The sequence below is a fragment of the Mesoplodon mirus genome (genome assembly GCF_964341445.2).
Source record: "Mesoplodon mirus genome assembly, chromosome: 12".
Lineage (NCBI taxonomy): Eukaryota > Metazoa > Chordata > Mammalia > Artiodactyla > Ziphiidae > Mesoplodon > Mesoplodon mirus.
Window position 1 is genome coordinate 65,875,215 of NC_138988.1, and position 17,554 is coordinate 65,892,768.

Consider the following 17,554-nt stretch of genomic DNA (forward strand, 5'->3'; position numbering starts at 1 on the left):
TTCCCTCCCTGGCTCTGCTCATCTGACTATTGCCGATCTCGGGAGGCTGAGCTGCTTTTCCTTTGCTTCCCTGAAATGCTTCCCTAGAACAGTGATTCCAGCCCAGGGTGATTTCTTCCATCCTTAAATCCTCAGTGTGTATCCTCTACAACAGCATCTCCCCATTCTCTTGGAATGTTTCATTGGTTTTATACAAAAATGTGTTCCATGTTCAAATAAATGGGGAACTTGGCATCAACAAAAGGTCTGCAGATTACATTGCAGCAGACACCCCCCCAGCCTTCATAGGCTAATATGCACAGAGAATCTCCAAGGAAGGGGCCCCCTGTGAGTGTTTCCCCAGCTTAATGCACTCTGGGACACTTCACAGAGCATCTAATGGGACTAGAGTTTCTCAGAAGACTTTTCTGCACCACTCCTGTGACACTTAGCATATGCTATGTTATGTTTTTATCTCTGCATTTCATTTCACCTTCCCTACATCATAAGGGAAACTCCAGGGCAAGAATAAAATTCTAGCCATATACACAGGAGATGCTCTGTAACTGTGTTGATATAAAAATGCAAATCCACTTAACAGCTGACCTTTGATTTAGGGCCCCACAGATGGCTGTGCAGGTTGAGAACGTGACACTTTTGGGGGCGACATTCACCTCCAGCGTGAGGAGGGCTTCTGCAGGCACTGCACGACCTGGGCAAACACACCCAGGGGCCCCCACCTTCCAGCCCTTCTGCCCTGGAGTGCTGTGTTTTCTTCACATCCACCAGAACCTGGAATGCAGCAAATCTTCACATGCTGTTACATATTTCATTCACACAAAATCGTGAGTCAGAACCATATCCTTTACTGAAGATTTTATGCGACAATCAGCAGAGGGGATTTGCATTGCCCACGGTCAGGGAACATTAAAAATTACCCATTAGACCTTTCTATTCTCCTGAAGACACTCTTCAGCTCTGCCACTAGGGTGGGCCTTGTTTTCTCTGTCCTTCCTTCTAGAAGCACGCTGACTTTCCCCCTTGTTTTAATTTGCTTTCTCTGAACCACTGTGGCAAGGCACAGAAAAAGGAAGCAAACAGCCTCAACACCACAGAAAGTCTTTATGACATCAAGGAGGGGCAGCTGGTGTTTGAAGGTTTGGGGCGGGGATGAAGTGGGAATGCCAGCAAAACAAACCAACATGGAAAACAATTGCTATGGCTTAGTTAGAAATATCTATACATGTCAATGGGCTCAAATTACACAATGGTATAATGTCTGCGATGTGCATGTGGCTCCTGCGCTGAATTCGGAAACGCGGTGTGGTCCACGCCATTGCCTGTCTGAGACCTTCAGCAGCTCATAAGATGCTACTGGCAGCGTTGTGTGCTCTGAGCAACCCCAGCAGGAAAACTGGGGTTGGACGGGTAGAACCTTTCTTTTTTTTTTATTTTTTTCTATACGCGGTCCTCTCACTGCTGTGGCCTCTCCCGTTGCGGAGCACAGGCTCCGGACGCGCAGGCTCAGCGGCCATGGCTCATGGGCCCAGCCGCTCCGCGGCATGTGGGATCCTCCCGGACCGGGGTACGAACCCATGTCCCCTGCATCGGCAGGCGGACTCCCAACCACTGCGCCACCAGGGAAGCCCCGGTAGAACCTTTCAAAGGGCAGCATGGAGGGTGGTCCTTCCCACTAAAATATGAGCGGGGAACTTTAGGGTCAATCTTCAGGCAAGTGTAGTTTTACGTGACATCTACTGGAGGGTGAGAGATGGGGGTCCACAGGAGGCAGGATCAGCTGATTTCCAAGCCCCCTGAGTCCAGAAAACAATGCTCTCATGCAGCTGCTGTTAAAGGCTAGTGACCAGTGGGGAGGGCAAGGCCCCAGGCCCAGGAAAGCCCCTTCTTTTGTAGAAACAGAGTCAGAAGCCTAACAAAAGTGGAACCACCCTTCAGCTCTGAAGTGCTGAGAGGCCTGCGAGTCTTTGGACCATTTTATGAAGCAGTTTTCAGTCAAATCCTGGAGCTTTCCACAGAAGGGGAGAACTATAAGTCGATTTATACCCTATTATATTATGTTAGGCACTTGTTTCTCTGACAAAGTTACTGACTGCAAAATAGAAAAGGCTGGTAGAACATGCCATCTTGTGCCAGTGAAGTCCTGAGCCAGTAATTAGCACAAATCTGCAGAATAATCTTCTTAGGCCTTTTAGTTACCCACAGGCCGATTCTAGCTGCTGTGGACATGCTCAGATAAGCTTCTCTTGCATTTTAACTGTGTTCACATGACAAGGGACTGTGCACGGCAGGCAGTGGAACTTTTACAAGCTTGTCTAAAGACAGAAGCCACCGCAGAGTGACAAAACTCTCCTGCTCTCTTCCAAAATAAGCCCTCAGAGCTGCAGCGTGGTGTCGGACCCCCTGACACACAAGAACATCAAAAATCTCCTCAGGCCAGGAGAACAGGGCTCGTCAAGTTTGGATGCCATTTGCGGGACCATCTGGAATCCTGCAGTTCCTTCCAAAGATGCTGGCTGTGTCCTTAGGATGTGTCATTTAGTGCCTTGGGTTCTAGTTCCTGCCTTTCAAATCTGTATTTTCCTCTCCAGTTCTGTGGGTTTCTGAAGGGCTTAAGTTTGGCCAGCATTGCATATAAGACAGCAAAGGGATAATGTGGTTCTTTCCAAACAGGAGAAAATAATTTTTTTCCGATTATGCAAGTTATGCTAGCTCATGAAAGAACATTTAGAAGGTATGAAAGATGAAAGAATATTTAGAAAGATGAAAGAATATTTTAAAAGGTGCCTATACTTCCACCACCTTGAGATGAACCAATTCGATCTTTTCTCTTGAGGAAATTTGTAATTAGTTGTAATTAAGAAACAAGCAGTTGGAAGAGGAACAGAAGCTACAGACACGTGGAGAGACACAGAAACAGAAAAAGAACCAGGATGTCGGTCGAGCACCAAAACCGGGAATTGAGTAGCTCTCGTACTAAGGAAATTTAGATGCTCTCTAGGTGTGGTCTGTACACCAGCAGTGGCATCACCAGGAGTTTGTTGGAAATGCAGAATCTCAGGCCAAATCCCAGACTTGCTAAATCAGAATCTGCATTCTGACCCCCACCCCCGACACCCCGGTGATTCCCACACTAGACTTTGGGAAGCTCTGCCCGAGGTGACCCAGAGGCCGCAGCTGTGGTGGGCCCTGATAGCCTTCATCCTGAGGTTGAGGCCTGATGGTACCCACCTTCCATGTCCCGTGAATCCTGGTCCCAGGTCATGAGGTTATAAATGGAAAAACTGGGATCCAAACAGGAGTCCGCCTCTCTAGTCCAGCTAGTTCACTGTTATGTTCTATTTCTAGTCCTTTTATCCAGAAACACTATATGGTTGCCAGGAAGACAAATCACGTGATTAGAGGGTTGGAACTTTCAGTCTCATCCCTGACCTCCAGGGAGAGGAGAGGGGCTAGAGGTTGAATCAATCAGCAATTGATTCGATCCATCGTGCCTGTGTAACACAGCCTCCATAAAAACCCAAAAGGACTGGTGAATACATGGAGATGGGGGCGGGGGTCCTTCTCAGAGAGCATGGAAGCCCCGCACCCTTTCCCACATACCCTACCCTATGTATTGCTGTCATCTGGCTGTTCCCAAGTAACATTCTTTTATGATAAACTGGTGGTCTAGTAAGTAAAATGTTTCTCTGAGTTCTGTGAGCAAATTAATAGAACCCATGGCTGGGATCATTGGAACCTTTGACCTCTAGTGGGCCAGGCAGAAGCCTGGGCATTTGGCATCAGAAGTGAGGGGGGAGGGCCCCTAACCTGTGGGTGTCTAGAGAACTGCTTGTCGCTGTGGAGAAAAACACCTCAGCCACATGTTGGAAATTGGGTCCAGAACCCACTTTTAGGATCTTACATATTTTTACAGGAAACTTCCATTACCTGTTTATGAAGCAGTTGTTAGTACTGCTTTGAACTGTTCTTTGTTCTTTGCACCACTTAGGATTATACTTAGCAATATAGATTTTATGTCACCCTGCACAACTAATTTCTTCTGGCTTTGCTTCCGTATCAAGATTGGCCTTTATCATAATAGGAAAATGTAAAAATTAAGTCCTAGAAAACATTTCAGAGAAACTCACAAAAAATGAGTATAAAGTGTTTGAGTTGAAAGCTCAGAAGTTCTCTTTTGGTAGGAGGAGGCTCGGGGCTCAGGCAGATAGAGGTTTCTATCTTGACTTTGCTAATCACTTTCAGAAGTTACGAGATGCAGAGACAATGATGGTGGCTGTTAGATCAGTGGTTCCTAAGCTTTGCTGTGCTCTAGAATTTCCTGGGGAGCTTGTCAATTCCTATGGCCCCCTGACCAATTAAATCATTGTGTCTGGGGGTGAGGTCCGGGCAGGAGGAGCTTTTTAAAGATTCCCAGGTGATTGCAGTGTGAGCAAAGCGGGGGACCCAATGTACTAAACGGTGCATTCCTTAAAATAGCAAATGATCGGCTCCTGGTTACCTGTTTAATAAATCCAGATTTGCCATCATTGAGTTTGCTTGCTTCAAGTAAGGCACATGTGTAAAGTATCTGATATGACTAATAATTACTCTTTCTATGCAGAAGAAAATGGCCCCACCCGACAACTATGAGATCAGAATCTGCATTTGAATAGGATCCCTAGCTGATTCCCTTGCACATGAAGGTTTGATCAGACTGTGACTCCTGGAAGGCCTGGATGAGACAAGAACTATCCTTGTTTCCCTCATGGCCTCCTGGTCCTTGCAGACAAGAGCATTTAAGAACTGATGGCTGATCAACAGATGAATGGTTAAAGAACATGTGATACACACACACACACACACACACACACACACACACAATGGAATATTACTCAGCTGTAAAAAAGAATGAAATAATGCCACTTACAACAACATGGATGGACCTAGAGATTATCATACTAAGTGAAGTAAGACAGAGAAAGACAAATACCATATGATATCATTTATATATGGAATCTAAAATATGATGCAAATGAACTTATCTATGAAACAGAAACAGACTCACAGACATAGAGAACAGACTTGTGGTTGCCAAGGGGGAGGTGAGTGGGCGGGGGGATGGATTGGGAATTTGGGATTAGCAGATGCAAACTATTACAGAAGGATAGATAAACAACAAGGTCCTACTGTATAGCACAGGGAACTATATTCAACATCCTGTAATAAACCATAATGAAAAAGAATATGAAAAAGAATGTATATATATATATGTATAACTGAGTCACTTTGCTGTACAGCAGAAATTAACACAACATTGTAAATCAACTACACTTAAATAAATTTTTTTAAATTCTGCATACAAGTTTGTAGACCCCTGGAAGCCCACACGTGAGCTCCCTGTGTCCCTGGCAGATAAAACTTGAGTCTAAAGTGATCACTGAGATCTTGAGGTGTGTATGCAACTTCCCCGCATCTTCAGAATCAACAGAGGGTAGAGCTGGATTCTAAAAAGGTACTGATGACAGGTTAATTTAAAGGCTAAACCAAAAATAGTTTGACAAGGACAAGGCAAAAATGTTTATTTAGGCCTTTACACACGAGTCTCAGGAAAGTGTTTTGACTAGCACTTTGGTTTTCCTACTTCGTTCTTCATGCTGTGAATGTCTTCAGCTTTTTTTTAAAGCTTTAAATAGATCTATGATCAGAATGACCATGAACTGTAACAGAACAAGAGAATCGTGCCTATTAACACAAATAGCCAGACCCTATCTAAAATAGATTGGGCAGTCTTTATAGGAAAAAAAAAAAAAAAAAGGCTTGCTTGCATGGGCTCCACACCCAGGCAATTAGTTCTGTTATTGAGACATAAAGCACCAGGGGAGAAGCAGGCTGTGAAATGTACCATGAATATGTATGTCTGAGAGTAGGATTGAAAAGATGCATACGTTAGGTTTGACTCACAAAGCCAAATTAATGGTGATTGGCAGTAAAAAAACACTTTCTACGGTTTCCCTGCCTTTAGCAATTTGAGTCATAATCTATTTAATGCTTGGGGAATAATAATTTTCCTTATTTATCTTCTGGTTTATTCCATGTAAGACATAAAATGGATTATACGGATATATGTGCCATGGAAGAAAACACAATTTTGAATAAAAGAGTGAAAAATATAAGCCAAATGAAAAATAAGTGGGAAAATCATGAGACAGCCATCAAAAACTGCATTCTCTAGGTCCTGTGTATGTGAGACATGAGAGCCGCTGATGGCTAAGACAGAGGGTTACTCATTGGGCTCTGAGTTTTATTGTATGAAAACAAGGAGTATTTTCACAATCTGCTAAAATAAAAAGATCTATTTCTGTAACTGAGACTAGAGGAAAAAATGCCTCCTGCATTGTCAAAAAGAGGACCTAGTAAAAAATTGAAAAAATTCTTTCAACTTCTGTACAGCCAAGAGTTTTGTAAGATTACAGCATCAATCAAGTCGTTGAAGCATAAGTTTCAAGGAGGGGCACACAAAACACGTTTTGTTTAAAATACATGTGTATTTTATCCACTGCAAATGGCTACCAGAGCTGCCAAGACACACTGTCCATCCTGACCTTGACCCCTCTGGGGGGAGATTCTGGTACAGCTCAGTGACAGGGGGTCTGTATGCCTCTCATGTAACCAGCCCACGGCCGAAGCACTGGTCATAAAAACTGCACACAATCTTGTATCAATATTATTTCTAACATATTTCTCGGCAAGTCAATAAAAATATAGTAAAGATTAGTTATGCAATAACTGTCAGCTCCCTGCCTGCCCCTTGGGTAGAACCTCAGAAACTCACACTGACAACTTTTCAAGGCAGAAAATATCTTAAAAACTAATAGGATTATAATTTATGGGAGAGTAAAGAGTGTTACCGTTTTTAATTAATTTATTTTTTATTGAAGTATAGTTGATTTACAATGTTATGTTAATTTCAGGTGTACGGCAAAGCAATTAAGTCATATATATATACATACACACACAGATACACACATGTATATATATCATCTTTTTCAGATTCTTTTCCCATATAGGTTATTACAGAATACTGAGTATAGTTCGCTGTGCTATACAGTAGGTCTGAGCCCACCACCTTTGAACCTTCGAACCACTCTCTGCTGGTGGTAAATCTCCCCCAGGTGCCTCATTGTGTTGGAGGTGGGGACTTGGTTTTGATTTTTAAATTAAGTGTTTCCCAGATTTCACTAACATGTCACTTTTATTATCTCTGCAAACTTTTCATACTATTTGTCCTGTTATTAATATCTTTCTTGCAGCTGACTTTTAAACTTTATTCATCCTATGTGAAAACAGTTGTGACATTACACTTGTGCAAGAATTTTTTTTCTAACAGACATGAAAGACATGGGTTTTTTGTTTTTGTTTTTGTTTTTTTTTTGCGGTACGCGGGCCTCTCACTGTTGCGGCCTCTCCCGTTGCAGAGCACAGGGTCCGGACGCGCAGGCTCAGTGGCCATGGCTCACGGGCCCAGCCGCTCCGCGGCATGTGGGATCCTCCCAGACCGGGGCACGAACCCGTGTCCCCTGCATCGGCAGGCAGACTCTCAACCACTCTCAACCTGGCTTCCCACCAGGGAAGTCCAAGACATGGTATTTTTAAAAATTTCCCCCAGAACCACCTAAAATTGTCTCACATCCAACACTGTGGAAATCATAGCTTAAAGCATATGAAAGTGCTTTAGAGGCAGCATGGCACAGGGGTTTGAAACTACAGGTTCTAGAAACAGACAGCCAGGGTTCAAATCCCAGCTGTGTTTCTTGTTGGCTTCACAACACTGAGCAAGTTACTTAATCTTTCTGTGCCTCAGTGTCCTCACCTGCAAAATGGGAGTGATGGCATCATGAATTTAATATATATAAAGTACCTTTTTTTTTTTTTTTTGGTTGTGCCACATGGCTTGCAGGATCTTAGTTCCCCAACCAGGGTTCGAACCCTGGCCCCAGCACTGAAAGCACTGAGTCCTAACCACTGGACCACCAGGGAATTCCCAGTATATATAAAGCACTTCTAACAGGGTTTGGTGCATAGTAAGTGCTGTGTGCTGTGTACCATTATTATTAGGACACAGTAAGCAACATAACCTTTGCTCTAGAAAAGTCCGGACTTCCAACTCTGTAAAGCTGGAGAAAGTGAGCTTTTTGGGTAACCCTGGAACTAACTCTTTCCTGGTTCTCACCCAATTCATTCCTCAGATGACTTGTGCTGGTAGTTACCTTTCATATCAGATTTGTTGGGCCAATTCACATCTTCACCTCTGGATCTGTCCCACCTAAATTTTCTGAGTTAATACAATATTCATAGTGACATTTACAGTTTTAATTTGGGGGAGCGGTTTGTTATTTAGTGCTAAGCGGCAGATGTAAAGGAAATGGGGGAGGGGAGAGGCAAGACGCAGTGCAGAAGGATGGAGGTGGAGGAGGAGGCCAGGCCTGAGGTCTTCAGAAAGGCCAGTTAGTGAGCTTCAAAAAGTTGTCACAGGGGTCAAATAAAATGGGACAGTGGGTACTTCCCTGGCGGTCCAGTGGTTAGGACTCAGTGCTTCCACTGCAGGGGGCGTGGGTTTGCTCCCTGGTCAGGGAACTAAGATCCTGCCTGCCTCGAGGCTCAGCCAAAAAAAAAGTGAAAGTGGCTGCCTCTGAGTGGTAGGATAATAAATACATTTTATTTCCTTCTTTCTCCTTTTCAGTATTTACCGAGTCTTGTACAGTGAACAAGTATTGCTTTTATAATGAGAAAAAAATTAAAAGTGTTCTCTAAATTAATAAAATGTGTCCTTGGCAAACTCCAAACAGCAAGCTGCTCAGGGAGAAAGGAATTCAAATTAATAGCAACTGAATACAGAGAAGAAGAGAAAAACTCTGACAGGGTAAAATTTTACACTTACTCCCTTGCTTATTCACTTGTGTAAAAGACCACCAAGAATCTCAAATGCATAACTCAGGAAAGGTATTAACCTCAAAACAACTTTCTCACAGTTCTCTGGAAGTGCTCAGAGTTAACTCTGGCTGGAAAGTAGGGACTCACCACGTGGATAGAGTTAAAAGAGGAGGCTGGGGGCAAAAACCACAAACCTTCCAAGGCCTACCTTCTACTGACACACAGAACATTCCCTCCAGGGGTGGAGTAGGGGTGTGGACCGGGCTCCCCATACTTATAAAGTTGTAATGTCCTAAAAACTTTTTTGAACTCTCAAAACCTATATGTCCATAGAAACTATGTTATAGCTGTTGAATAGAATTCCAGTCTCCTTTGAGTTTTCAAAGATATGTTGCATTTTTTTCCCATTTAAATCTGGCACAGACTTACTGTTTCTTTTTTTCCTGATCTCTCAGCTTCAAAGGGAGAAGTATTGAAATCTTTCTATCAGCCTCTGAGGTGCATTAAAACCTCCCACTATGATTTAGAGTTTGCCCATCTCTCCCTGTGGCATCAATTTGTTTTCTTTATATTTCATGTCTCTGTTGCTAGGTACATATAAGTACGTGTTTGTTAGAGTTTCTTGGATTATTCCTATTACGACATATAATGTCTCCCTTTATTCCTTCTCTTGGTGCTGTCATTTTCCTTGGGAGGTGAAAGCCCAGGGCAGTGCAGGTGAGGAAAAAAGGAAGTGAGGTAAGGAAAAATGCAAGGTTGGGTGAGGCAATGAGTTACCGTGCTGGTCACCACTTCCCAACCAGCTCAGAAAGCACAGCTCTGTGCTGAGCGTGGTTCTGTTCTCCAGTATCAGGGACTTTCTCCACAGGGTTCAAGAAAAGAAAGGACAAGATTTATCCGCCTGGCTCCCTCTTCTCTCCACCTACCATTGGTTGAGTTTCATCCCACTGGGACCTAATTCCCCCACATTTCAGTCTTGTGTCATCTGGCCATTCAGCCAGCTCCAATGTCCTGAATGTGACCTTTAATCCAAATTCGGAGTGGAGGGAGTGGAGTGGGGTAGGGGAGGGGAGGCAGCTGAGAGAATCTGAGGAGAGACAAGATTTGCATCGAGTACATCCCTTATAGCATACGTTCTCAGTGACCCTGAGGTCAATTCAATAAAAATCGACACCCCAAAGAAAGATTGACCAACTCAAAATCAATTCAGTAAATATGAGTTGAGCACTTACCACATGCAGGTTACCATGCTGGGTACTCTGAGTGGAAAACAAGATGCTAGACATAATCCTGGGCCTCGTGGGACACAGGCAGTGTCTGGAGGACAGATTTTGGATTTACAGAGACCTGGATCTGAATTTCTTCTCTGCTCCTTGGTGCTTTGTGAATCTGAACAAAAGGTTTATCTTTCTAAGCCTTGGTTTCCTGGAGATGGTGGTAGTTCTTGCCCTAAAGATTGTTATAAGAATGAGATGAAATAATTTTAAAAGTAGCCAGTATGGGCTTCCCTGGTGGCGCAGTGGTTGAGAGTCCGCCTGCCGATGCAGGGGACTCGGGTTCATGCCCCGGTCAGGGAAGATCCCACATGCCGCAGAGCGGCTGGGCCCGTGAGCCATGGCTGCTGGGCCTGTGTGTCCGGAGCCTGTGCTCTGCAATGGGAGAGGCCGCAACAGTGAGAGGCCCGTGTACCGCAAAAAAAAAAAAAAAAAAAAAAAAAAAAAGTAGCCAGTATGTCTGATTAACGTTAAGTGTTATTTCCCTTCATGGGCCTAAATCAAGGGGTCAATTCAGATAACTACAAAAACAGCTGTTATAGGTAGAGGATGAACAAGGAACCCTGAAGGGCAGAGGAGGGAAAGGAAGGACCCAGGAACGTCCGTAAGGCTTCCAGGTCTGTGGTAAGAGAAAGAGAATTCTTTCCCCTTTCCTGGGGCACAGTAGGCCGTTAGCAAATTTTCTGTAATGGCCCAGTTGGCACCCTTCTGACCTCTGTACCCGTCTCCTGCCTCAGGTCACCTCTGTCCTTCACTTCCTCCAGGGCGTTAAGCCTGCCCCAACTCAACCCCCTTACCTGAGGAGGCACTATTATTTGTTACACAGTGAACTGATCATACTAATTCCGATGAAGTTTGAGTGACTGCTGGCCCTTTACCCTACTGATTTGTGCCTCTTCCTAACTGTCTTATTTCACACAGACAAGTCTCTAATTTGCATCCCCTCCATGAGAACACACAGGCTCAGGCAAACTCCCTCAAGCCTCCCTGGCTTCTCAGGGTCTTCCTGTCTCCACTTGGACCCACAGGCTCTGGAAGCTGCAGGCTTCCTCGGGGAGCTCTGGCCAGTGGAGAATCCAAGTTCTCCGACAGGTATTAGATGTTTCCACCTCAGAGGAGCCTACTGCCCCCTCTACATTTTTCAATCACAAAATTTCCATCCTAGCCCCCTCCTCCTTTCTCAGCACTTTTCTCTTTTTCCTTTGTGTATATTTTCTATATTAAATCCATCATCCACCTATCAATTTTTTGTTTAATGAGAGTCTTTTTTTAACAACTGTTTATCAACTTTATTTTCTTCTTTTTTTTGTTCAATAGTTTTTTTAATTGAAGTATAGTTGATTTACAATGTTGTATTAATTTCTGCTGTACAGCAAAGTGATTCAGTTACACTTATATACATTCTTTTTCATATTCTTTTCCATTATGGTTTATCACAGTTGAATTGAATATAGTTCCCTGTGCTATACAGTAAGACCTTGTTGTTATTCCATCCTATATGTAATAGTTTGCATCTGTTCACCCCAAACTCCCAATCCTTCCCTCCCCTGCCCTCCCCCTTGGCAACCACAAGTATGTTCTCTGTGTTTGTGAGTCTGTTTCTGTTTCATAGATAAGTTCATTTGTGTCATATTTTAGATTCCACATATAATTGATATCATATGGTATTTGTCTTTCTCTTTCTGACTGACTTCACTTAGTATGATCATCTCCAGGTCCATCCATGTTGCTGCAAATCTCCCATCCCACCTTTTTGTTTGTTTGTTTGTTTTTGTTTTTGTTTTTGTTTTTTTTGCGGTATGCGGGCCTCTCACTGTTGTGGCCTCTCCCATTGCAGAGCACAGGCTCTGGACGCGCAGGCTCAGCGGCCATGGCTCACGGGCCCAGCCACCCCGTGGCATGTGGGATCCTCCCGGACTGGGGCACGAACCCGTGTCCCCTGCATCAGCAGGTGGACTCTCAACCGCTGTGCCACCAGGGAAGCCCTCCCATCCCACCTTTTGATGGTGGTGGTAGGTCAGGAATGAGAAGAGGCCGTGTGCTACAGGGGAGAGCCCTGCACTGACATCAGGGCAGAAGATTTGCTGAGTCACTTATTAGCTGTGTGACATGACCAGGTTACTTCATCTTGTGGGGCCTCCTTTTCTCACAACTAAAATGTCAGGGACAAGCCACACCTCATGAAGTCAACAGTAAGTGAGATCATCTGACTCATAAAACACTTGAAAACCTGCATGCCAGATCCTATGCTAAGTACTAGGGATATACTTTGAACAAGACAAAGTTCCAGCTCTCCAATAGGGCAGAATCTAGCAGGAAAGTCAAATCTGTGAATGGGTGTATCCTGGGTTCTAGAAGTGGATTCCACAGAGGCTCACAAGAGATGATATCAGACACACACAGGGAGCCACCCCTGGGTGAGGCTTCTATGCTCTCAATAAGTCTCAATAAAGCTGCTACTGCCCATATGGAACACATATCTAACGTGTTCTTTAGGTCGACTAAACCTAAACATTTTCAGATGGGGAAATTCTCATGTAACCTCTTCCCACCCCAGACCCCCAGAACCTCTGCTCTATACAATATTCGGGCAAAGTCAGTCATCACCTTATCTTCAACTTCCACTTGCTAATGACTCTAAAATCTGCATCTTCAGTCCAGATCACTCTGCTGAGCTCCAAAACCACCATCTGCTGATGGGTACCTATCTTCTGGTTGATCCACAGGTTCCTCATTTTCAATAAAAGCAACACTGAACTCAGGGCCCTTCTCCCTCTGCTGCTGGACCTCTTCCTCCCATATTCCCCCACTGTGTTGCAGGACACACAATCTGCCTGAGCTAATGACCTTGGAGTCATCCTAGATTTCCACCATCCTTTGCACCATTATTAGTTATCCACCAAATCCTGTGAGTGCCATCTCTGAAATATATAATATAGATCCCAAGTCTCTATTCCCACTGCTCTGAACCTAGTTAAAATCTGTAGGGCTTCCCTGGTGGCACAGTGGTTGAGAGTCCGCCTGCCGATGCAGGGGACACGGGTTCCTGCCCCGGTCCGGGAAGATCCCACATGCTGCAGAGCGGCTGGGCCCGTGAGCTATGGCCACTGAGCCTGCACATCCGGAGCCTGTGCTCCGCACTGGGAGAGGCCACAGCAGTGAGAGGCCCGCGTACCGCAAAAAAAAAAAAAAAAAAAAAAAAAAAAATCTGTAATAATCTGCAATCATTTTTTTCTGGACTGTCCCCATGACCTTCTTGTCTACTTCTAAATGCTGTTCTCTCTAAACTATAATGTTTCTTTCCCACAGGTGATGTGATGACGTCAGTCCCAACTAAAATCCTTCCAATGGTTTAACCCATTGGAAGCACGCAACACCCAGAATTGTGTCTTCCCCCTCTCCTTGCTTGATCAATTTGGGGGCAGAGTGAGGGACTGCCATGCACAAGAAATAGAAGACACATAAGGAAAGAATTGTAGAGGAGATCATCCTGCATTGAAGTAATTTATAGTCTGACTTGGAAGGCACTGGAAGAGTCAAATAGCATAAAGGTTATTGTGTGATCACTTACTCAATACCTGTGACGTGTCTGGCACCAAGCCAGTTGCTTAGTGCAAAAGATTAAAATAAGTTGGGGATTAAAATAAGTTGCACTTAAGTTGGGGAACAACTGTTGCGTCATGATATAGGTATGAAGTACTGCCCCAGCCTGGAGCCTGAGTTGTGACTTGAAGGTTGAGTAGGGACTGGCAAGGTGATGATGAACTGCATGGGGCAGATAAGGAAGCCAGAAGTTACAGCAAGAGGAAGCATGATGTTTGGGAAATCGCATGCAGTTTGTTGCTGCAGGATTACAGGGACCATGACCAGGGGAGCACGAGAGTGAAGGGTTAGTCTGAGGCACTCATTCATTTATTCACTTACTCATTCACATGTTCATCAGCAAATATTTATCTAATATCCTTTCCCGTGTCTCCTATTAGTTCCATCAGCCCCAGAGAGCTATGGCTGTATCATGGCTTAGTTAAGACCTTGAAAGTCACCAGTGAGTAGATAAAGATTCTAAGGGAAGTCACCATTGGTCTATTGCTTCCCCCTCCCCAACCTCCACTCTCAGTCCCCATAAAATGCCCTTGAACCCTTCAATAATTTTTTTTTGGCTGCGCCATGCGGGATCTTAGTTCTCCGACCAGGGCTCGAACCCGTGCCCCCTGCAGTGGAAGCACCGAGTCCTAACCACTGGACCTCCAGGGAATTCCCTCAATATTTCAATCTTGTGTTCCAGCCACAGATTTGAGATGTCATCCTTTAAATGCATTAGAATGAAAGAAAATAAATACATTTAAACAGAAAGAAAGGGCTTCAACAGTTGCACAGAAACCTCTTTGCTGCTGTAAACATTTAGGACAGGAAGACACACGGCTGAAGTCAACTCCCAGCCACGTTTGGTGTATAGTTTTCGTGTTGTAAATGATCAGCGTTCAGTCTTTACTCCTGTACTGGCAGTCTTTTCCTTTGTGTGTGTGAGTTTCTTCCTATTAAGTAAGCCTCTATTTTGGAAGCATTCTTATGGCAACAACTATAATTACAAACCCAAGACTGAGCTGCAAAATGCGGTGATGTGACAGCTTTTGTGAAGAGTGGAGAAAGAATGAAAGCTTATAATTTTCTCTGAGGTGTCTTGAAAGCTGACAGTATTTCTGCCCTGATGATGTAAACGTGCAGTGACCTGGAGATTCAGGTGAGAATAAGCCAGACAGACATGCTAAGTCCCTGCTCCATGGGCCGTAAGTCAACAAGCAAGAGCTGGATTCTTGATGGCGTCTTTCAAAGGAATCATCTAGAACAATATTTCTCAATATTTTGGAATAGGAAGGCTGCTTTTTCATGTCAAAACTTTTCATTCCTCCTATGAGTTGAGTTGTTCTTTTTGAATACATCTTTTGAGGAAACATATAAATGATCACTAGCAGTTGCACCTTTGCTGTGACTTTGAAATAAATTTGTTTGCCTCATGAATCACAATAGCATTTATGCTATTGGAAAATTTCATTAAAAAATATGATTTCTTCGGTTGACCAACAAAGCTTGGCCCCTGATGAATTGGATGCAATTTTCAGCAGCCCAGAAACCTATGATTTCCTCCTCCCCTCACTGTCCCTACTTCAAGGTCACAGACTTGGAAAGGCGTGTTCCTTGTATCCATTCATTTAATTGTTTCTTTTCATAAAAAAAAAAAAAGTATCAGTAGCCTATTATATTTTGAGCATCATGATTGGGGTCATACATACAAAGTCAATACCTGGCACCTGCCCTCAAGGAACTTAAGTCCAGTTGGGGAGACGGATATGAGAACGGTAAGACAGGATGGTGAGCACAAAGGAGGCATGGTCAGTTCTATCAGGGGAGAGGAGTTAGAAAAGCTTTCCTGTAGGAGGAGTATCAGCCAGCTATGGCCATGGTAATTCTGGGCAGCACATGGCTCAAAGATGTGGTGACTGAAAACAATAATCCTTAGGCTCATGGTCTACAAGACAATGGCCAAACCATTGGGCCGAGCTTGACTCCAGGCTTTGGGTTCCAGCTCTAGGCTGCTGACTGTGTTGGGGTCCACTCCTCCACTCCACATGGCTCTCCTCCTCCTTAGGTCAGAGTCTGTTCTCAGAGTGCATCTCTAAAGAGCAGGAGAGTTCAACTGTTCCAAAAGTGTTCAAGTCTCAACTCTCACTGCGGTCACTAAAATTCCACTGGCTGAAGCAAGTAACATGGCCACACCCAAAGTCAAGGGACCGGGCAGCATACTCCACTTTTCCATGACGTCGGTATGGATGCCCTACAGGGAAGTGAAGAAGTGGGGCCCGAAATTCAATTTACCAAAGGAGAGGACCTTGGCTCTACATTCTGAGGGATGATTACAGCTGACATAAGGATCAAGGGGAATCAAGGAACATTCGTGCACAGTATTTGGCCTCCAAGAAATGTTATGAGGGATAGGGGTCAGGGATGCTCTGGGGGGCCCATGCTCAGCGCCTGTCATGGAATATTCCAGGGCCACTAGTACACAGTGATGAGCACAGCCCTGTGGCTGCCAGAGCTGCCCTGAGCTAGAGGAAATTTAAGGAAAGTCCTCCTCCTGCTGAAACTAGGCCCAGACCGACCTGGGGCCATTTGAACCCTGTGTCTTTGGTTTGATGGACAGTGACATTTAAAAGAAGAAAAGTAGGACACACATTCTGTGCTACCTTCCACACTAATCCATTCTTCATGCTGCTGTCTTCAAAGGATTGTATTCATTTCATATTTCCACTGTCGGGGAGGGGGACAATTTCCCCCCACCCTTCTTGAATTCTCTTGGCTGGTCTAATCGGTAAAAAGACACAGGACAGATTAACAGGAGAAAAAAAATTTTAATTCATACCTATGAAGGTCTCATAGAAACAGACCTAATTAGTAACCAAAGCAGGCAGCTTTTTTTTTTTTTTTTTTTTTTTTTTTTGCGGTACGCGGGCCTCTCACCGCTGTGGCCTCTCCCGTTGCGGAGCACAGGCTCCGGACGCGCAGGCTCAGCAGCCATGGCTCACAGGCCCAGCCGCTCCGCGGCATGTGGGATCCTCCCGGACCGGGGCACGAAGCCATGTCTCCTGCATCGGCAGGCGGACTCTCAACAACTGCGCCACCAGGGAAGCCCTAGGCAGGCAGCTTTTATACTCTTTAGACAAAGAAACAATAAGTTGAAGAGGAATGGAGAGGACAAAGAAATTTAGACTTGGGCGCTTAATTAGTGAAGAGTCAAAATGGAATTGGGCTTGGATGGTGAATCAGTAAAGAAGTAACAAGGTTTGTTTCTAGAGCCTTTTTGGCCCTGAATTCCCAATCTCTGGTGATAAGGATGTCAGAAGCAGGGAGGGCACCTTTCACATGGGAAATTTATTTCCTGTTTCAGGGAGACAAGAAGGAGGGTCAGAGCGTCCTTCTTACATTGGCTGTTTCTTAAGTAACTTTCGTTCAAAATAATCAATATACCACTTTGGCGTATTTGGGGGCAGCCTGCCCTGGGCCCCAACACCACTGTAACCCAATTACCACAAACTTAATGGCTTAAAACAGCACACATTTATGATCTTACAGCTCTGGAGGTGAGAAGTCTGAAATGGTCTAATGGGCTAACGTTGAGCTGCTGTCAGGGCCGCGTTCCTTTTGGAGCCTCCAGGAGAGAATATGTTCTCGCCTTTGCTGGCTTCTGGAGGCCACCAGTGTTCCTGTGGTTTGTGGCTCCTCCATCTTCAAAGCTAGCAGTGAAGCATCTTCAAAACTTTCTCTGACTCTTTTCCCTTGTGATGATATTGAACTGATCAGAGAATCCAGGATGA